This window comes from Geotrypetes seraphini, chromosome 10 (assembly GCF_902459505.1).
Source record: "Geotrypetes seraphini chromosome 10, aGeoSer1.1, whole genome shotgun sequence".
In the NCBI taxonomy this organism is placed as follows: Eukaryota; Metazoa; Chordata; class Amphibia; order Gymnophiona; family Dermophiidae; genus Geotrypetes; species Geotrypetes seraphini.
This window is the reverse complement of record NC_047093.1, coordinates 2,908,181-2,930,991: the sequence shown is the minus strand read 5'-3', so window position 1 is coordinate 2,930,991 and position 22,811 is coordinate 2,908,181.

Sequence of the window (22,811 nt, the reverse complement as noted above, 5' to 3'; positions counted from 1 at the left end):
CCACGCGTGGCTTTGTTAAAGGAGCACTGAGTGCTGCTAGAATTGGAAAGGAGAAAGCCAACTGTAAATGGGGGCTTGAACCAGCAACCCAAGGGGGCAGGAGATATTTGCCCTCGGAGGATGTCACTTGTCTGGGATAGGCTATGAGATTAGAGAAGGAGAGCATGGCCTTCCCCCTCAGCCCTTGGTCCCTGCCTTCTGCCTTTCTGTACCATCTGCCAGTCAACTGGACTCATCACCAATGAGAGTTGGATAAGAAGTCAGTTCTTGTATTTCTATATTGTAACACCTTTACAAAAGCTCATATAAACCACTCTGAATTGGCTCCCCCAGTCATTAGCTAGATAGATAGATAGAAGCTTTTGATAAACAATATTGTATGTATATAATTTATGGTTTTTATTCTTTCTGTCAAAAGTCCAGTATGTTATAGTGAAATTTAATCGAGTGAGTGAATTTGATTTTTCATTTATTGGAATTTATTAATGGCCTTTATGAAGAGATTCACCCAAGGCAATGTACAGCAGGTACAACTTACTATTTTGTTAACAGCATAACAGTAGGAAATAGTTTATAGTTTATTTAAAATTTGTTATACCGCTTATCATACTTCTAAGTGGTGAACAGAAAATAAAATAGTTTTTTTTTTTAAAAAAGAGAATTTACAAACTCATAATACAAATCTATGTGGAAAAGACATTGGAGACAGAAGGATAAGGGGGAAATCCATAAAATAATAGAAGATTTAGGGGAGGAAAGATCTTGTCTGAGCAGTGCTTGAAAGATTAATTTTTCATTTTTATCTGAGCTAGCCCAGAAGATAAGGTTTCAGATTTCAAAAACATCAGTGAATAAGAAGGTTTTGATTTTTGATTTGAAATGGTTTAATTGGTTTTCCTCTCTTATATATGTTGGAATCGAATTCCAGAGTGTGGGAGCTGTTACGGAAAAAATAGAAGAATAGGGTGGTATTGTATGTAGTTCATGTGGTGAAGAGAAGGAATTGTAAGCAGATGTTGGGATTGCGATCTGAGTGGTCTGGATCAAGTTTCAAGTTTGATTAAAATTTTGATGTATCACAATATCATGAATTCAAAGCAATTTACAATTAAAAACAGGGTCTTAATTATTAACTACAACTGACACACTTGAATATGACAAACTGATACATAAGGGAAGTAGGGAGAACTATAATAAGCCTAGTAAAGGACACATGAAGGGTAAGAAATTTTAAAAGTAATGATAAAATGGAATAGAAAATTAAGCCTAAAGACAGAGTCCATGTGAGTTTAAGCAATGAATGGGATCAAAAGAGACTGATGATTAGGTTTCCTTGTAGAATCAGCATTTTAACAATTCTTTCAATTTATTTAGTGATTTTTCTTCCTTAATAAATGCTGTCACTACAAAGATTGTATCTTGTCTTATATATATATTATATTAAGTGATGGAATTTCTAGAAGGTTTATATCCTCTGATGGATGGTGTGTAGGGGATCAAAAGTCGGTTTATAAAGTCAGGGGAGCTTGTTTTTAAGGTCTTAAATGTGAGGAGGAGTATTTTATATGTAATTCTGTATGAAATGAGGAGCCAGTGTGCTTTAATCAGTAGTGGAGTTACATAATCATATTTTTTTGCCTTCATTATAAGTTTTATTGCTATATTTTGTATGATTTGAAGTCTTTTCAGTTCCTTTTGCGTAATCCCTTTATATAAGGAGTTACAGTAATCCAGTTTTGAGATAACAAATGAGTGTATTAGTTTGTTGATTGACGGTGGTTCCAAGATTGTTGAAAGCGAGTGAATCATATGTAGTCTATAAAAACATTGTTGAACAGTGGTGCTAATTTGTTGATGGTATGTGAGCTTGTTATCTAGGATTATGCCTAATAGTTTTATGGAGAATACTATTTGGAGAGATGTGGATTTGAGAGAGTGGTGCAGTCAATATATGGCCCTCTTTACACAGGAAGAGCATAGTTTTATCTATATTTAGGGCTAACATATTGTTGTTTACAAAAAATGAGATCAACTTGAAAACAGTAAATTGAAACCTGTGGTACTGGAGAAGGATTTTATGTGTGCTGTGGACCACTAGAAGAACTAAGAAATCACTCAAAGCCCAAATGATGAAGTTATGATTGTCTTATTTTGGTCATACTGTCAGAAGATAAAGATCATTGGAGAAGGACTTCATGTTTGGGAAGATCGAAAGAACCAGGTGAAGAAGGTAATCTGCAATCAGATGGCCGGCATGTTGAAAACAAGCTTGGGGATGACACTGGAGGACCTTACTGGCTAGCACAAAACCGATCTCTCTTTAGATCTGTAATTCATCAAGTCGCTAGGACTCGAACACGAGTCGATGATACCTAACTAACTAATAATAAGATTAACATGAAAGTGTATGAAAAATATGTAGAATATATAAGATTCATAACAGAAAGCCAAGAAGAACATTCATATAACATAGATATATACACATATAACAGAAAAATGATAAGGAAAGGAGCAAAAGGGGTGCTCAGGGAGGATAGCGGAGAGACTGAATGAATTTTTTGCATCAGTCTTTGCGGAAGAAGATGTAAGAGATCTACCTGAACCGGAAATGGTTTTCAAAGGTGATAATGTGGTGGACCTGAAAGAAATCTCACTGAACCTGGAAGATGTACTAAGCCAAATTGACAAGTTATAAAGTGATAAATTGCCAAGACCAGATGGTATACATCTCAGGGTACTGAAAGAACTCAAACATGAAATTGCTGACCTGCTGTTAGTGATCTGTATGTAACCTGTCGCTAAAATAGTCTGTAGTACCTGAAGATTGGAGGGTGGCCAATGTTACGCCGATTTTTAAAAAAGGTTCCAGGGGACATATAGATGAGTGATACAGGGTTCATTGGGATAATCGGATGGGTGACTAAACTCGAGGTAGGTTGTACAGTTAAACAGGATATCATTTACAGCAGGCCGGGTTTTCAGGACATCCACAATGAATATGCATGAGAGAGATTTGCCCACACTGCCTTCTTGGTATGCAAATCTCTCTCATGCTAATCATTGTAATTTCTGTCTTTTTAAATTAACCTTTTGTAATCCGCCTTGAACCGCAAGGTAATGGCGGAATAGAAATCCCTAATGTAATGTAATGTAATGTAATATCCTGAAAACCTGGCCTGCCAGAAGATCTTGAGGACTGGAATTGGGCAGCCCTGAGTTAGCTAATCCAGGGGCAGAATGAGTGTCAAGTCAGTCACCCTGTGTATTAAAGGCTTAGGCATTTGTTTTGAATCATGACATTACTACTGAGTGATATGTAATAATTTATGTAACTGTTAGAAAGACCTTTGGCTCTGTATCATGAAAAATGCTATTTCTGTCATTTGTTAGTGGAGTTTGTATGTGTTTTAATTGTTTTATTAGGTATGTATGCTTTGGTAATCCACTTTGGATAAACTTGTGTCCCAGAGCATGGGGGCTTCTCCTGAGAAGCATCACATTGTACAATTTCTTTTGATGCTCCTCGACGGTGTGTTAAGGGCTTGGCCCATTTTCTCAGAAGACCTTGAAAATCAAACAGTTTTAAATTTAGCCCTGTAAGGTACCGGTAACTAGTGTGACGTGACCTGCAGAAATCTCTTATCTATAGATGTGGAGCCCTTTTCCCAGAGAAAGAGACATCCAGGTCAGGGTTTGCTTTGTTCTGCTACCTGGGTTTATTTTCTGACATTGTGCCATTGAAAAAATGAACACAGATTCAATAGTTTCCATGAAGCGTTGTCAGAATTACATTTCCACTCTTCCAGACTAGGAAACCCTTACAACTGCTGCTTTTTGGCTGTGTGGCAGACTGGGACCACAGCTTTGGGCATGCAACACTGGCTTTCAGATTTAACTCTCTAGGAATTTGTTCTGGGTCAGCAGCAGTAACACTGGGAGCTTGTAGGCACCTTGTCCCCTTCTCAATAAGTCAGGCCAAGCCAGATATTGTTTAGAACCAAGGAGGTACTGAAAATCTCAAAGGGTAGATTAGAAAATTCAAAGATCTGTCTGCCGCCTTTGATACTGTTGATCATCGCCTACTCCTTGATACGCTGTCCTCGTTGAGATTCCAGGGATTTGCTCTCTCCTGGTTTTCTTCCTATCTCTCCCATCACAACTTCAGTGTATGCAATGGTGGATCTTCCTCCACAACCTTCCCTCCTTTTCTCAATCTACACTTGCTCACTTGGAGCGCTGATCTCTTCCCATGGCTTCCAGTATCACCTCTATGCTGATGACTTCTAGATCTACTTCTCTGCACCAAATATCTCTACTGAAAATCCAGACATTTCCACCACCTAGATGTCTCACCGCCATCTAAAATTGAATATGGCTAAAACCGAGTTGCTCATTTTCCCACCTAAACCCACCTCTCCGCTTCCCTTATTCTCTCATCCTTCCTGTTTTGTCTGCTCGTAATCTTGGGGTCATCTTTGACTCCTCTCTCTCCACCACCCAGATAAAACATATCGCTAAAACCTGCTGCTTCTTCCTCTATAATATTACCAAAATCTGACCCTTCCTCTCTGAGCACAATACCAAGACACTTATCCACGTCCTCATCACCTCACGCTTAGATTACTGCAACTCGCTATTCTCAGACCTTCCTCTTAGCCATCTCGCGCCCACCTAATCCGTCCAGAATTCGGCTGCACGACTCATATCCCGAGAGAGCCACTATACTCCCGTTACCCCTCTCCTAAAGTCATTTCATTGGCTTCCCATCTGTTTCCGAATAGAATTCAAACTCCTCTTGCTGACCTACAAATGCACTCACTCAGCTGCCCCTCACTATCTCTCTTCACTTATATCCCCCTATGATCCCCCCCCCCATAAGCTCCGTTCATCTGGTAAGTCTCTCCTATCTGTGCCCTTCTCTTCTACTGCAAACTCCAGACTCCCTCCCTTCTGCCTTGGAACAAGCTGACCAAATCCCATCTCTGGCAGTGTTCAAGGCCCAGTTAAAAGCCCACCTCTTTGAGAGTAATTTTGACTCCTAACTCCTCTCACCTTGAGTTCTGCATCCCCAATCCTATATGTCGTGTCTGTCCAAGTTAGATTGTAATCTCTTCCGAGCAGGGACTCTCTATTAAATGTGAAAATGTACCCTTGGACTCTCCCTTTTAATCGGAGAACCTCTCCTCTCTAACTCCTTTCCCTCAATACTTCCTACAGCTGATCTGGACTCAGATATGCTCACAGGGGCAGTGCCGGGGCAGCTCCTTCCCTCTGTGTCACAGATCCAGGGCATATCCTATGTCTCCTTCACTCTGCACTGGCTTAACCTGCCACAGACCTCCTCTTCTTCTGTTGTGCATCTCAGTGGTACAATGGTTTAACCAATCAAAAACCCAGATAACAACTGGCTCTGTGATTTTGTACTAGTCCTTATTTCCCTCCAAGAAAGGTCTCCATCCAGCATTACCAAGACTGCCCCACCCCCAGTTCTGGACCAGCAAGGGAACAAATGGGTTGCAATGCAATATTATTTAGCAGAACCATTAGAGGGACAGTGCCTACATTCATCAATTAAGTACTAAGTTTTCACATTTAGCTTGGTTCCATTTTGGAGGTGGAAATAAACAATGGAGGATTAAGGAGAATGACTCGCTTAATCCCTCATCTATAACCCTGGCTGAAACGAGCACTTTTCATAATCCTTTGCATGCCTTTGAGCTGCCTTAAAGCCCAGTGTGAAAATATCTCTCCAGACACGTTTAATCCCTTAGTAAAATGGGGGAAGCGTGTAGATCTTAGTCCCGACCACACCACACCCCCTCGAAATCAGTATGTGATCTACATGCAAAAATGAGAAGCATCCAGGTGTGCATGACCACATATTTGGGCATCTCGCTTTCTTTTTCTGATTCAGAGCCTGAAATGCTCTTTTTCTTCCCAGATTCTCTCCTGCTTTCCCCATCTTCCTACAATGTTTGTGGAGGCTCCACATTTTCCAAGGCACTTTGAAGCTTCCAGTACACGTTCTTGTGCTCTGCTCTTTCTTCCCAGTATATAGTAGTAGCCAAAAAATGCAATTACTGGGAAAGGGAAGGAAAAGAAGACAAAGAATATTATAATGCCTTTGTATCACTTCAGTTCTGGTCACCATATCTCGAAAAAGAATTAGAAAAGATTTTAAAAAGAAGGGCACGGATGTTGAAAAGAGATGGATGAGGAGGGATTTGATTGAGATCTATAGAACAATAGAACAGGTAGAAACTTTACTCGTTCAGAAAGTACAAAGACTTGGGGACCAGCAATGAAGTTACATGATACTATATTGAAAACAAATAGGAGAAAATATTTTTTCACTTAATGCATTGCATACCTCATTGCTGGAAAAGGTTTGGATAAGTTCCTGGAGGTAAAGTCTGAAAACTCTTCTGAATGTAGATCGCTGGGGTCAGTAGCATGGAATCTTGCTACTTCTTAGGAGTCTAGCAGGACTGGCCACAGTTGGAAGTAGGATACTGGGCTCGATGGCCCTTTGGTCTAACCCAGGGTGGCTTCTTCCTCTTCCCCCACCCCACCTCTCTCCTTCCCTTGAACTGCTTCTTTTTCACCTTTCCCCACTCCTGCTGCTTGAAGTTCCAGCCAACTTTCTTGCACCCAAAGATGTAAATGTGATGGTCTCGCTCCACGGTTTACCAGAAGGCATCGTCTCTGACTGAGGTACACAGTGGACTGGGCGAGGGTGGATTGGAAAGGAAAAGAGGGACCTAGATACACAGCCATGCCCAGCTAGTGACTAAGCTAAGAAGCCACAATGCTAGCAGTCAGAAGTGAAAGAGGCTTAAAGGTTCCTGAATAATTTGTAATCCGCACAGAATTGTAGGATATGCGGAATATAAATTATTAAAATCAAATACAATATATAATCAATGAATTTGAATATCTGAACAGCATACAAATGCTGTTGAATTAACTGCACTAGTATTGGACTTGTTAAAAACGATTCCTGACAATTGATTTATTAATAAGACCTATGTACATAGTTCAATAAATCAGTTTATTAGCCAACCTTGTTCACAGAAGCTTTTTGGGATTTTTCCGGGGGAGGGGGGGGAGAAGAGAGTGAACCTAGAGAATGACACGGGGAAAAAAATATTCACCGTTCCCGACTGTCCCCGCAAGCTCAATCCCCGTCCCCGCCCTGCAAACTGTCAGATCCCACCCACACAAGCCTCGAATAGTTATGATTTTATACTGAACTTATTTGATTAAAGTATAAAAAGAGAGAATATTCTGTATAATTGTCATTTTACAAACACAAATAATACAGAGCAAGGATCAGCAAAACCCCTGTCTCCCCTCCCTTTCACAAATATCCCCTCCACTATTGTGAAAACTGAACAATCCAAATTACTACAGAATGCTACATAGAAGAATCAAGCTAACAGATACTTCAGTCACACATGGCAGGAATAGTGTTAGGGGAGAGCAACTAGGGCAACTGTCCCCTGGTCAGAGAGAGAGCCCTAAGCCAGCTGGAAGCTAAAGAAGCACAGCCTGGGCTTTGCGGTCCCCAGTTATGTGTAATACCAGCTCTAGCAGGATGCATATTTCAAATCTGAAATATTCTGGTAATTTTATTCTCCAAATCACATTGGTCTCAGGCTTTGGTTTTGGGTTCCTTCTGTCTTCATTGTGGCATGGCAGGCTGCTGAAGGTAAAATAGGCGCAAGAGGAGCTGGGGAGGAGATGCCGAGTCTGACAGGGGCGCAATTTTTTTTAACCACAAGAGCAAGACTTTTCATCGCTTCCACAGGGCTGTGAAAAGTCTTGTCCCTATTCCTGCGATAAACCAGCTGCGAATTTACTGTGGTGACCACGATTTACCACAGTAAACGATCCCCATGTCATTCTCTAAGTGAACCCACCTGCTAACCATTTTTTTCCCCAGGTGGAGACACTGAGCGCTAATTGAGTGAGGGACTGACAGAGACTGTCTTTGGGGGACTCCAGCCAGGTTGGGCCCTAGATCCAGAGCCACCCTTAAGGGGGCCTTACATACACAGGGGGCTCTTGGTCGTATTGCACCTGAGCAGCAACTCTTAAACATCTCTGGGAAGGGAATCAATTGCCTAGCTTCAGTCCTCTGGGTACAAAATCTGGCTCCACAAGCAAAGCTGGTCTGTAACATCAGCAATTCCCAAGAGTATAAATGAAGCAAATGAGAGCAGCAGGTGCACTTCATGTAAGTCAATATAATTACTCTGCCTCACCATGCCAAATGCATGTCCTTCATGTATCACCATGGAAATACAGTATTATGCCCCTACTGACACTCCTAGGAAAGGCTTTTTTTTTTTTTAATAAACATTTATCAGTGTTAGTTTTTAAACGTAATGCTGCAGAAACAGCCTGTCTGCTCCTGAGAGGCTCCTCCAGCCTGAGCCGAGTGGAGGAAGTGATGGGGAGAGGCTGCCTTAGCATTTAAATTAAGTCCCAAAACAGGATGACAAAGCAAAGCCCCCACGGAATTATAACCTCTCAAGGGGAGTGTGTGGTGCAGTGGTTAGAGCCGCAGCCTCAGCACCCTGAGGTTGTGGGTTCAAATCCTACACTGCTCCTTGTGACTCTGGGCAAGTCACCTAATGCCCCACCGTGACTGATAGGGAAAAAATACTTGAGGACCTGAATGTAAACCACGTGAGGCTATAGGTGTGAAATATGAAATATCCCTAGAGAAATGGGAAAAGGGAATCTGGAAAGCAGGTTCTGATGGAAGAGGCTGAGTTGGATTTAGTGGCCAATAGGAGGAAATACTCCGAGAATAGTTAAGCTCTGGAACGCGTTGCCAGAGGATGTGGTAAGAGCGGAGAGCATAGCTGGTTTTAAGAAAGGTTTGGACATGTTCCTGGAGGAAAAGTCCATAGTCTGCTATTGAGAAAGACATGGGGGAAGCCACTGCTTGCATGGAATATTGCTACTCCTTGGGTTTTGGCCAGGTACTAGTGATCTGGATTGGCCACCGTGAGAACGGGCTACTGGGCTTGATGGACCATTGGTCTGACTCAGTAGGGCTATTCTTATGTTCTTATTTTAAGGTATAGGAAATGAGTATAGGTTTAAGATTGTTTACTGTATGCGGTTATTTTATAATGATCTGCCATATTCTATTTGTATCTGATGTATGTCATGTTTTGTTATCCATATAGATGTCTGATATGCAGGTTATAAGTGTAATAAATAAATAAACCAACCATGACTAGGATATAGTTATGCTGGACTATAATCTATACAGGAAGGACAGCGTAGGACAAGGGTGCCCAATAGGTCGATCGCGATCGACTGGTAGATCGCCAAGGCAAAGTGAGTCGATTGCGGAGCCCATCCCGGGCTCCGCGATAGACTCACTTTGCCTTGGCAATCTACCGGGCCGATCAGCCTTCCTCTCCCCGACGTGAATTCTGCTATCTGAGAGGAAGTTCTGGCCAGCCAATCACTGCCTGGCTGGGCCGGAACTTCCTCTCCAACGGCAAAATTGATGTCGGGGAGAGAAATGCTGGTCGGCCCGATGCAGGGAAGCAGGGAGAGCTTGAGGCGGCAGCAGCTTTGGGGCCTGTTCCCCGATGGCAGTGGCAGTGGCTTGGGGGAGGGCAGGGAGAAAGAAAGAAAGGGGGCAGGCAGGAAGACAAAAGGAAAGAAGGGAAACAGAAAAAAAAGAAAGGGGGCATGAAGAGAGAAAAAAAAGAAAGGGAGGCAGGGAGAGAGGAAGAAAAAGTTGGGGGAGGGAATGAGGTCTGGAGGAGAGGAAGCATAAAGGCTGAAAGAAGGGAAAAAAGATTGGATGCACAGTCAGAAGAAGAAAGTGCAACCAGAGACTCATGAAATCACCAGACAACAAAGGTAGGAAAAATGATTTTATTTTCAATTTAGTGATCAAAATGTGTCTGAATGTATATATGCTGTCTATATTTTACACTAAGGTCCCCTTTTACTAAACCGCAATAGCGGTTTTTAGCGCAGGGAGCCTATGAGCGTCAAGAGCAGCGCTGGGCATTCAGCGCAGCTCCCTGCGCTAAAAACTGCTATCGTGGTTTAGTAAAAAGGGAGGGGGGTATTTGTCTATTTTTGTTTGGTTGTTACTGAGGTGACAGTGCATAGAGTCATCTGCCTTGACCTCTTTGAAAAAAACCCAGAATAGGAATGATAATTAACATTTTCTCAGCGTATAGTGTGCTTTGTGTTTTTTAATTTTATTGTTGGTAGATCATTTTGACTTGGTCATTTTAAAAGTAGCTCGCAGGCCCAAAAAGTGTGGGCACCCCTGGCGTAGGAAAAAGGAAAGAGGAGTGGCATAAGAACATAAGAGTGACCATACTGGAACAGATTGAAGTAGTGGCATACCGAGGGTATGTGACACCCTGAAATGAAACGAAAGGTCCGAAAAGAAAGAGGCAGCTAGCCTTGCTTTCCCTTCCATAAGCTTTACTCAATTGCCAGGAGAAAGAAATATCAGTTTTCATGAACATTGCCTACCTTGTCAGGCCCCAGGCAGTGTTAGTCAGTAGAAGGCGCTGCTTTTGGCGGCCCCAGAAGCTTTCCCTCTCTGCTTCTGCTTCCTGTCCCCGCTGACCATCGTTTGCAGTGTCTTCAACTGACTGACCCTGTTAGCGGCCCAGTCTGCAGGCTGGCAATGACGGCTGAAGCACTGGAGATAGGAGGATCACCCCCCTAGGAACTGCATCCGGGGCGGACCGTCCCCCTTCTTGGTACACCACTGCCTGAGGAAGGGGATTTTGGTCTCCAAAAGTTAGTAAAAAAATGGATTAAAATGAGTCTAATATAAAGATTACCTTAGTCCCATTTTCTGTTTATAAATGTTTATCAATACAGCTACAATACTACTTTATTCTAAAGCAACAAAAAAAAAAAAAAAAAGAAATTTTCTACCTTTTGTCATTTCTGCTTTCCTTTACAGCAATGTTTTTCAACCTTTTTACACCTATGGACCGGCAGAAATAAAAGAATTATTCTGTGGACCAGTGGTTGAAGAACACTGGGCTAAGTCATGGGCCAGACCCCGCCCATCTCTACCCAATCTCTGTCCCAGACCCCGCCCCCATAATAGTACTAATTGCACCTTGCACGTCCCGTGCCTCATCTGGAAGCCTTCCCTCTGACGTTGCAACGTCAGAGAGAAGGCTTCCGTTTCAGGCGCAGGATGTCCGTAGGAGCCACAGCCCATGGCTTTGTGCACTGAATCAGTTAGGAAGAGGGAGCTGACTCGAAGATAACGCCGCATCGATCACATCGTGGACTGGCGGTTGAAGAACACTGTTTTGGGCCAGTTGCACATGCTGGCCCTGTGGACTGGCAGGTAATTTCTGTGGACCGGCACTGGTCCATGGACCAGTGGTTGAAGAACACTGCTTTAGAGAATGACATGGTGACTGTTTCCAATAGATAGAAACATAGAAACATAGAAATAGACGGCAAATAAGGGCCATGGCCCATCTAGTCTGCCCACCCTAATGACCCTCCCCTACCTTTGCCTAGTGAATAGATCCCACATGTCGATCCCATTTGGCCTTAAAATCAGGCACGCTGCTGACCTCAATCACCTGCAGTGGAAGACTATTCCAACGATCAACCACCCTTTCAGTGAAAAAGATTTCCTGGTGTCACCTCGTAGTTTCCCGCCTCTGATTTTCCACGGATGCCCTCTTGTTACCGTGGGTCCCTTGAAAAAGAAGATATCTTCTTCCGCTTCAATGCGGCCCGTGAGATACTTGAACGTCTCGATCATATCCCCCCTCTCTCTGCGCTCCTCGAGCGAGTATAGCTGCAGTTTGTATAATTGTTCTTCGTACGGGAGATCTTTGAGTCCCGAGACCATCCGGGTGGCCATTCTCTGAACCGACTCGTCTCAGCACATCTTTGCAATAATGTGGCCTCCAGAATTGCACACAGTATTCCAGGTGGGGCCTCACCATGAATCTATACAATGGCATAATGACTTCCGGCTTACGGCTGACGAAACCTCTGCGGATGCAACCTAGGATCTGTCTTGCCTTGGATGAGGCCTGCTCTACCTGACTGGCAGCCTTCATGTCCTCACTGACGATCACCCCCAAGTCTCGTTCTGCTACCGTTCTTGTTAGGATCTCATCATTAAGGGTGTAAGTCTTGTATGGATTATGGTTGCCTAGGTGCATGACTTTGCATTTTTTGGCATTGAAGCTAAGTTGCCAGGTCCTAGACCAGCGCTCCAGTAGGAGTAGGTCGTGCATCATGTTGTCGGGCATTGAATCTTCGTCCGTTGTGCATTTGCCCACTACATTACTTAGTTTGGCGTCATCGGCGAATAATGTTATTTTACCTCGAAGCCCTTCTGCCAAGTCTCTTATAAAGATGTTGAATAGGGTCGGGCCCAAGACCAAGCCCTGTGGCCCTCCACTGATCACCTCCGTCATTTCGGAGGGGGTGCCGTTCACCACTACCCTTTGAAGCCTACCACCAAGCTAGTTCCCAACCCATTTTGACAATGTGTCACCTAATCCTATAGAACTCATCTTGCTCAGCAACCTGCGGTGTGGTACGCTATCAAATGCTTTGCTAAAGTCCAGGTACACGATGTCCAGGGACTCCCCAACATCCAGCTTCCCCGTCACTCAGTCAAAGAAGCTGATCAGGTTGGATTGGCATGATCTCCCCTTAGTAAATCCATGTTGACGGGGGTCCTGTAGATTTTCCTCATCCAGGATTTTATCCAATTGGTGTTTGATTAGAGTTTCCATTAGTTTGCTCACTATTGATGTTAGACTCACTGGTCTGTAGTTTGCTGTCTCCATCTTTGAGCCTTTCTTGTGGAGTGGAATGACGTTAGCCGTCCTCCAGTCCAACGGGACGCTGCCTGTACTAAGGGAGAGGTTGAAGAGCGCTGACAGTGGCTCCGCCAAGACATCACTCAACTCCCTAAGCACCCTGGGGTGTAGGTTGTCAGGCCCCATTGCCTTGTTAATCTTGAGTTTTGACAGCTCACCGTAGACACTGCTGGCCGTAAACTCGAAGTTACTAAATGGGTCAACTGAGTCAGCCCTTGTCTGTAGCTGAGGGCCAAGCCCTGGCACTTCACGGGTGAAGACTGAGCTGAAGTATTCATTTAATAGTTGAGCTTTTTCGGAATCCTTTTCCACATAGTCTCCGTCTGGTTTCCTAAGACGTACAATCCCGCCTCAGTTTTTACTTCTGTCACTGATATATCTGAAGAAGGATTTATCTCTCTTCTGGATGTTCTTTGCCAGAGACTCCTCCATGTGGAATTTAGCCTCCCTGACTGCTGTTTTGACTGCTTTTGACTTGGTCAGGTAGTCTGCTCTAGAGTCCTGTTTCCCCGATTGTTTGTAGGAGATGAATGCTTTTTTCTTCTCCTTGATGAGGTCTGAGATCTCCGCAGTGAACCATTGCGGCTTGTTGTTTCTTCGCCGTTTACTTACTAATTTAACATAGCGGTTTGTCGCTTCTTGTATGGTGGCTTTCAAAGTCGACCACATTTCATCCACGCTATCGGTTTTTGCTTGGCTTTGTAGCGCCTGGTGAACAAAGGAACCCATGTCTTGGAAGTTTATGTCCTTGAATTTGAGGACCTTGGTTAGCGTGGTAGATTTAGTGAAACCTTTCCTAAGATTGAACCATACCATGTTGTGGTCACTGGAGGCCAATGTGTCGCCCACCGAGACCTCTGTGACACTTTCTCCATTGGTAAGTAATAGGTCCAGTATTGCCTGATCCCTTGTTGGTTCCAACACCAGTTGCCTGAGTCTTGCTCCCTTCATAGAGTTTAATAGCCTCCTGTTGCTGCCGGAATCAGAGGTTAGTGTATCCCAATCCACATCAGGCATGTTGAAGTCACCTAACAATACTGTGTCCCCACGCAAGGTGATATTTTCTATATCCCCGATTATTTCCATATCCAGGTCATCCTGTTGTCTTGGGGGTCTGTAAATTACGCCAAGATACAAGCATTTGTCCTTCCCTCTGGCCAAATTAACCCAAAGGGATTCCCCAGTGTATTGGACATCTGAGATTCTTGTGACCTTAATGTCATCTTTAGTATATAATGCTACACCTCCTCCCAATCTGCCTTCTCTGTCCCGGCGAAGCAAGTTGTAACCCGATATGACCATGTCCCATCCGTGGGAGTCTGTGAGCAGGTCTCAGATATTGCCACCACATCCAGGTCGGCATTCCTTATTTCTGTTTCCAACTCCAGGATCTTGTTTCCCAAACTGTGTGCGTTGACGTACATAGCCCTCCATGTTGTATTTTTGTTACGTATCAGTGGGGATATACCTGCTTGAGCTACTTGAACACCTTCAGCATAAATTGCGTTATATATGTTCCCCCTAGACCTAGCAATATTTGCGTTATATATGTTCCCCCTAGACCCAGAACTACAATGTGGCCCATACTTATGATGTGAACCTACCCCCGACTCGAAGGTGTGTGTACTCGCCCCTGACCCAGACTTTCGGTGACTACTTACCACATCCTCAAAACAGTGTTTGCAGTTTAGCCACAGGTAACCTGCAGGAACGTGGGGAGGGGGGGAAATAAAAAAATTGACGGGTTGACGCAGGTATAAGGACAAGGCATTTTACCGCCCTGTGAAGCTGTGAATGGCCTTGACCCTGCAGTGAAGGATCTGCCACTAGTCACCTCCCTTCCCACCCGTCCTGGCCAGTAGATCCCCTCACGATCATGGGTCCAGTAGCCCTCTTCCCTCCCTCCCGATCATGGCTACCAGCAAAAGAAAACAAACAAACCTGCAACTCCCCTGGATCGGGCCTTTTGTGCCTCCCGGGGTGAGCCTTCCAGCCTCTTAGAAGCTTCCTGCATGCAGGGCTGCTCTGGAACCTTCTTCACACCAAGTCCCTCCTTCCGCTATAACTTCTGGTTTCACCACGATTGGGTGCGAGGGAGGTTGTGGAACTCGCAATAGGGAAGGGGGCTGCTGCTGCACTCATGAAGGAGGTAGGAGCTGCTGGACCGGCTGGACAGTTGCTGGATCTGTTCTGGTAATTGAAGGGAGAAGGGAAACAGGTGTTGAGCCCATGGAATGGAGTGAAGGGAAGGGAGAGGTGCCAGACCCAAACCTGGGTGCTGAAGGGAGGGGATAGAGGTGTTGGACCCATGGCAAGGAGGCTAGAGGGAAGGGAGAGAGGTACAAGACCTGCAGGAAGGAAGAGGGAAAGAGAAAGGCTGAACCAAGGGGATGAAGGAAGAGTGAGTGAAATATTGAACAAAGCAAAGGGAGGGAGGAAAGAGAGAGTGTGAGAGAGTAAGAGAGGGGAGAAGTTGGACACAGAGAGATATACAAAAAGAGGGGAGATGGTGGGCATGGATGAGAGCACAGGAACAGGGACAAAAAGAGGAAGGTTACATGGGGTAGTATATTGACACAGAGGAGTAATGCTAGACATGGGAGGGTATATGGAAACAGAGAAAAGATGGATAGGCATGGGGGAGAATAAGAATGCAGAAGGAAGATGCTGGACGGGGGGCATAGGGATATAGAGAAGGGGGATCATAGAACGGTGAGATGATGAAGGCAGGGAGATGGGCACAGGGGAAATACTAGAAAGGCACATAGAGAAGACATAGAGAAGGGAGATAATGAACATGGGGAACAATACATACACAGAGATAGAAGATGGATGGTGAGCATGGAGAAAGAAGAAATGTTAAATGGTCAGGAGATCCAGACAAGTGAGTTAAGAGAAGACAAAAGAAAACAGAGACCAACGCCTGAGAACAATATGATTTGAAGAATAAAATGACGAGACAACAAATGGTAGAAAAAAAAATTGTATTTTCTATTTTGTGATTAGAATATGTCAGATTTGAAATATGCATCCTGCTAGAGCTGGTGTTGGACATAACTGGGGACTACAAAGCCCAGGCTGTGCTGCTTTAGCTTCCAGCTGGCTTAGGGTTCTCTCTGACTGGTGACAGTTGCCCTAGTTGCACTCCCCTAACACTATTCCTGTAATGTGTGACTGCAGTATTCTGTTAGCATGAATTTTCTGTGTAGCATCCTCTATAATAAAACTCTAAGCGCACATGCACACTTAGGACAGCGTGTTCCCTGCCAACGTGGTCCCTGGGTACGTGCCGAATTCGATTTTCGAACACAGAGGCAGAGAACATGCTGGCGACGCCCCCCCCCTCCTGCCCTCACTCCGTCTAACAGCGGTGTCAAACTCGCGGCCCCCCAGAAACTGTTCTGCGGCCCGCAGTCTGGCCAGTTCCCTTACCCTTGCTGAAGTTATTTTTGAGTTCAAAGCTGCCACCGCAGCTCCTCTCACGTGCCACACCTGCATCGGAAGCCTCTCTGATGTCATGTCAGAGAGAAGGGTATGGGATCTGGTCAGAAACGCTGCTACACAGGGAAATGGGGTGGAGGGAGGGAAAAGCTGCTGCTGCACAGGGAAATGGAGAGGGAGGGAATGCTGCTGCTGCTGCTGCACAGGGAAGTGGGGGGAGGGAAATGCTGCTGCTGCACAGGGAGATGGATGGGGAGGGATTGCTGCTGCTGCTGCTGCACAGGGAAGTGGGGAGGGGAAATGCTGCTGCTGCACAGGGAAATGGAGGGGGAGGAAAATGCTGCTGCTGCACAGGAAAGGGTGGGAGGGAAATGCTGCTGCAGCACAGGAAAAGGTGGGAGGGAAATGCTGCTGCTGCACATGGAAGTGGGGGGGAAAGGGAAAGGAGGCCAGGGAGTGAACTTGCTTTGCTTTGGGAGGAGGGGTGTGCTGGGGGCAGGGAGCAATCTTGGTTTGCTTTGGGGGGGAGACAGAAGGGGCCATGGAGAAAGACAAAGAAAGGCAGGCAGGCAGGGGGTCACAGAGAGAGAGACAGAAAGAAAGGGAGGCAGTGCACTAGAACGAAAGACAGCGGGCAGGGAGAGAGACAGAAAGAAAGACAGACAAACAGGGGGCCAGGGAGACAGACAGACAGAAAGATAGACAAAGGAGGCCAGAGAGAAAGACAGAAAGAAAGATAGACAAAGGGGGCAGGGAGAGAGACAGACAGAAAGAAAGACAGATAGACAGCGGGAGGGAGAGAGCGAGAAAGAAAGAAAGATAGACAGACATACATATATTCTAGCACCCGTTAATGTAACAGGCTTAAACATAAGTTCTGTAATAATTTGGCTTATTCATTTTTCTCGATAGTGGAGGGGAGAAAGAGGTTTTGTTGATTCTTGCTCTGTATTATTTGTGTTTATAAAATGACAATTGTGCAGAATATTGTTTCTTTTTATACTTTAATAAAATAAATTCAATATAAAATCATAACTATTCAATGCGTGAGCGGATGGGATCAGGCAGTTTGTGGGGACAGGGTGGAGATGGGGACCGAGCTCGCAGGGATGGGTTGGGGACAGGAACTAAGCTCGTGGGCCGGGGCAAAGACAGGAACAAATTTTTTTCCTGTGTCATTCTCTACTTATCTTATCTTCACTCTCCATTCCATCCAGTGTTTACCCTCTTTGTCCCTTCCATTTTTATCTTTCTGTCTCCACTTCCTCCCCTATGCTCTGCCATCTCTCTTTCTCCTTTCCTTCTCTCCTTCTCACCCCAACTCACCCCATGGTTTGGCATCTGTTTCCCTTCCTCCATGCCCTGGCATCTCTCTTCTTTCCTTCCAACTTTCTCTCCCCCTCCATGCTCTTACATCTCCTCTCCTTCCTTTTGCTTCCTCCCTCCCTTCCTGATGGTCTGGTATCTGTATCCTGCCCTTCCCTCCCCTCATGTCCTGGCATCTCTCCCTATCCTTCCATGCTCTGGCATCTCCTCTCCTTCCTTTCCCTCCCTTCACAATGGTCTGGCATCTCTCTCCTCTCCTCGCCTTCCCTCTCCCCCTCCCCCTCCATGCTCTTGCATCTCTTCTACTTCCTTTCACTCCCTCCCTTCCTTCCTGATGATCTGGTATCTGTCTCCTTCCCTTTCATCTCCTCCTCCTTCTTCCTTCCCCCCAATTGGATTACATTCTTCCTTATTCCTCCCTCTCTCCAATTGGGTGCAGCATTTCTCTATCCCCCATCCCCCAATGGGTACATCTCTTTCCTTCATTGTCGGCAGTCTTAATAACTCACTGCTCTGTCAGTGTCAGGTCTTCCTTTCTGCCAGGTCCCACCTACTTCCTGCTTTCGCGAAGGCAGGACCTGGCAGAAAAGAAGGCCCAACACTGGCAGAGCAGTAAATTGTAAAGACAGAGGCTGCTGCTTCCAGAAAGGGAAGTTCCCGCACCTTGACGCCAATGCCAACCCTCTCATAGTCTGCACCCATACGGTCCCCACCTTGGTCCATCAAGCCCAGTATTCTGTTTCCAACAGTGGCCAACCCAGGTCACAAGAACCTATAAAAGATCATATTTAAGCCACTAGTTCCATAACTTCCTGCTTCCAATGCTAGAGAGAGAGAGTGAGTGAGAGGCTTCAGGCCCAACAAGCTAAGCACCATGTCAAAGCAAACTCCCATGACTGCAAGGGGCTCAGAGAAGGAGCAGCTGCTAGCGTGCATGGTGAGTTATGAGAGAGATCTTGAACAGGGGGGGGAGGGGTGCGTTAAACACCTTAAAAAACTTTTAATGGCATTGAATTATTAACACTTCGTTAATAACATGTTTATTGTACAGCCCTCCTTTTAATCGGTTCTTAATCTACAATTTTTTATTTTATTTATTCATTTGGGGATCGTGGGGTACTGAGGGAGGTGCTGGGGCGTTGCATAAGTATAGACAGCTCACCAGGTCGTGCAGGTGCAAGGCCGGAGGGTTAGGACATTGATGGGAAGATAGGACTTCGATGAGAAACCTAGGGGGCAAGGGGGCCCCTTCTGGTGATTAAGGCAGGTCATGACCTGTTGGGCCGCCGCAGGGGCAGACTGCTGGGCGGGATGGACCTCTGGTCTGACCCGGCGGAGGCACTGCTTATGTTTATGTTCTTATTTAATTACTTATATACTTAATTACTTATATCCTAAGCGGTTTACAGACAGGTACTTTATCATATTTCCCTATCTGTCCCGGCGGGCTCAAACTCTATCTAGTGTACCTGGGGCAATGAGGGGATTAAGTGACTTGCCCAGGGTCACAAGGAGCAGTGATGGATTTGAACCCACAGCCTTAGGGTGCTGAGGCTGTAGCTCTACCTCCTTTCCAATAACTTTCTTTTTATTTTCAAATATATTTTGTTGAGCTCCACAATGAAGGTCAAGAGCAGAATAGAATACAAAGAACAAGCTCACATTTTAACGTCGTAAACTACAGCACAACTTCAGCACCCTCCCCTCCCGGCCCAGCCCCCCATTCGAACCCCTCTTCCCCCCAGTCCTCCTTCGGCTACAAACTATAGAATGAACCACATGGGAATGCATGTACAAAGACTCACACAGAGGCAGAAAAAACCCAACAAGTTATCAACAGTTCAATAAGTGGCTACGAGCCAGAGAAGTCATGGTATTTCAAAATGGCTCCAAAATGCGTTGAAAAGAGCGTTCCAAGAGAGATGAGAAATCTAACATATCCCTTCGTTCCCACATCAGGAGTGTGATCATACGGCACCGACAAATGGAGTAATCAAGCGCCTCCACCTCCAGCCACTTGAGCAGAATGCATTTCAGAGCCACAAGGATAGTCCACTTGAGGAAAGCAGCAGGTCCCCTTCTATGGGAGAGAAGCACCAAATAGAAACAATGGAGAACATTGAATAGTGACGTTCCAGAGTCGCTCCACAAACAAAAATATGGCGTCCCAAAAAGACCTAATACTAGGACAGGTCCAAAACATATGTCCTAAACCAGCCTCAGGTGTCTGACACCTAAGACAGGTGGCCAACGCTCGAAACCCAGAGTGATAAGCCCTCTTAGGAGAGATATATAATCGTAAAACCAACTTATAATGTTGTTCCCAAAAAGTAGTATATTTGTAAAAAGCAGACAATTTTCTAACAGCTTATAATATCACATCATCAGGCAATACAAGATTTAGATCACGAGCCCAGGCATCTCGCAATCTAGAATGGTCAAGCAAAGGGGATTCATCTTTCAAGTGACAATGGTGAAATTTAAGTGGAACAGGGAGCTGGGAGCCAATAGTGAATGCCATAGATAACTCCTGACAAGACGCCGTTAAATGGCAAGATGGTAGGGAAGTAATGTAATGATGAATCTACATGTAAGCAAATCCATCAGTGGATGGAAGACCAAACTCCTCCCTCAGCTGAGCAAAGTACCTGATTCTCCCATCATCCTCCACCAACTGAAACACATAATGAATCCCCCTTGCTTCCCACCTAACGAAACTGGCATAAATTTATTTTTATAATATATTACACAACTTTGTTACTATGTTAATTATATCACAAGTTAAAACTTGCTAAAGTAAATCAGAAAAGAAACATTGAATATGAGAAAAGCTAGGGACCTCCCTCCACTTCAAAATCCTCTGGAACAACCTTACCTCCCCTCTTCGGAACTTGAGCCCTCTCCAAGTTTTCCGCAAACATCTGAAAACCTGGCTTTTCTCAAAAAATGTAAGTCTCCCTCCAACTTAGGAATCAAGGAAACTCTTATATCTTGGCATCCCAAGTCCTCTAAATTTTCTTCACACTTCTACCTCGAACCCTCTGTTGTAGTTCCTTCCTATTTCTTCTACTGTAAACCGCGTCGAGCTCTACGAACGTGGAAATGATGCGGTATACAAACCTAAGGATTAGATTAGAAAAGGAACTTTATCACAAAGCTAATCCTGCTTGGACCACAATTATGAATGGTATACCTACCAGAAAGACATAAAGGTCATCATAACATTACGAAATAGAAAAGAAAAGGCCCTTGTGATGCCCAATTACTTCAATACACCCTTGATAAAGTTAGACTCTTCCCCTTGTGATCTTCTGTAAATCTAAGAGGGATTATAATTGCTCAGATTGAAAAAGGTCTATTTTACCCCCAAGTTTTTATCGATTTGCCCAAAGAAATAAAGCTCCTAAAGACAAAACTTCCTGCTTTAAGGCCACAAAGGCTCTTCCTAAGCTCCTGGATTTGTGTACTAACATCAGGATTTACCACAGACCAAAGTTGGAGCGTTCCAAAAGTAGCCACACATCACTGCTCGAAGATCTTGCTCAAATTCAAATGAAGCAAAGTCCCTCTTGCAGTAGGTCTCATCTAAAGATGACTCAAGAATCTGAGATATATCGAAATCTTGAGATTTTGTCTCTTGAATTCCAGCTTCCAGTTCTCACCACAAGATCATAAATTTTATTTAAAGGCAGAATAACTTCAGAGGAAAAGATGAGAACTTCCATCAGGTATTTTCTAAAAATATCCACTGCATAAATTCAATCTTCTTTTTATAATTTTCAATAGATTCAATTTTTCTATGGATAAGTCATCTTTTAAAATAGCAACAGAAAGTTCTTGAAGTGATTTAACATCTGCTTCAATTGGTCAAACATCTGGTTGCCTCAGCTGATGTTCCTTCCAAAGAAACAGCACTTCCCTGGAGTCCCTCTTTGTTGCTGAAAACTGCAGTATTTCTACCCTCAATCACAGGCTCTCCTTGAGCGACTTCTGCAGAGGGCATCTCCCCCTTCATGTTGGGTTCAGCGAGACAAGGCAGCAACTTGGGCTTTGGAGGCAAACTGATGACATCACTCCCAAAAGGTCTTGGGCTCTCCTTCACCCTGTGCCAAAGCCGGGACCCAAAATCTCTCCAGTTCATTGATTGGGGCTTCAGACTTTTCTAATTTCCTCTGGAGTCTTTCATGAGGTACTTGGCCAATGCCCTTTGAAAATCCAAATACACAATATCAATTGGTTCACCTTTATCCACATGTTCATTCACCCCTTCAAAGAAATGCAGTAGATTGGTGAGGCAAGATTTCTCTTGACTAAATCTCATTAATCCACACTTATGTATATGTTCTGTCATTTTGTTCTTTATAATAGTCTCTACCGTTTTGCCTGGCACCCATGTCAGACTCACTGGTCTGTAAGGTTCCAGATCACCTCTGGAACCCTTTTTAAAAATTGACCTCCAGTCTTCCGATAAATTAGTAGCAATAGCTCTGTACGTTCATTTTTCAATTCTGGGATATATACATGCAGTCAAATTGTTCCGTTACATCTTCCAGCCTGCCTGCATCATATTATTGGTGATTGGTGTAAGCAGAGGTGGAACATATGAGATAAGACAGAGGAGCAGCAGTTCAATAGAAATAAGGGTGATTACATTAATGAGAAATTATACATAGCGGCAGAAAAGAGGCATTAACTGATCTCAGAGTATGTATGCTAAGCAAGTATGTGCTGCTGGTATTATTCCACGTGTGTGAGACTACCTAGAAACATAAAGGCCAAATGGCCCATCCAATCTGCCCATCCTCTTCCTCTCTCTAAGAGTTCCCACATGCTTATCCCATGCCTTCTTGAATTCAGACAGTCTCTGTCTCTACCCTCTCTTCCGGGAGACTGTTCCACGCATCTATCACCCTTTCTGTAAAAATGTACCGTATTTCCTTAGATTACCCCCGAGTCTTTACTTTACTATTCCCTCTCATTCCAGAGCTTCCTTTCAAACGAAAGAGACTTGACTCATGCGCATTTATGCCACATAGGTATTTAAATGTCTCTATCATATCTCCTCTTTCCCGCCTTTCCACCAAAGTATACAGATTGAGATTTTTAAGTCTGTCCCCATACGCCTTATGACAAAAAACATTCACCATTTTAGCAGCCTTCCTCTGGACC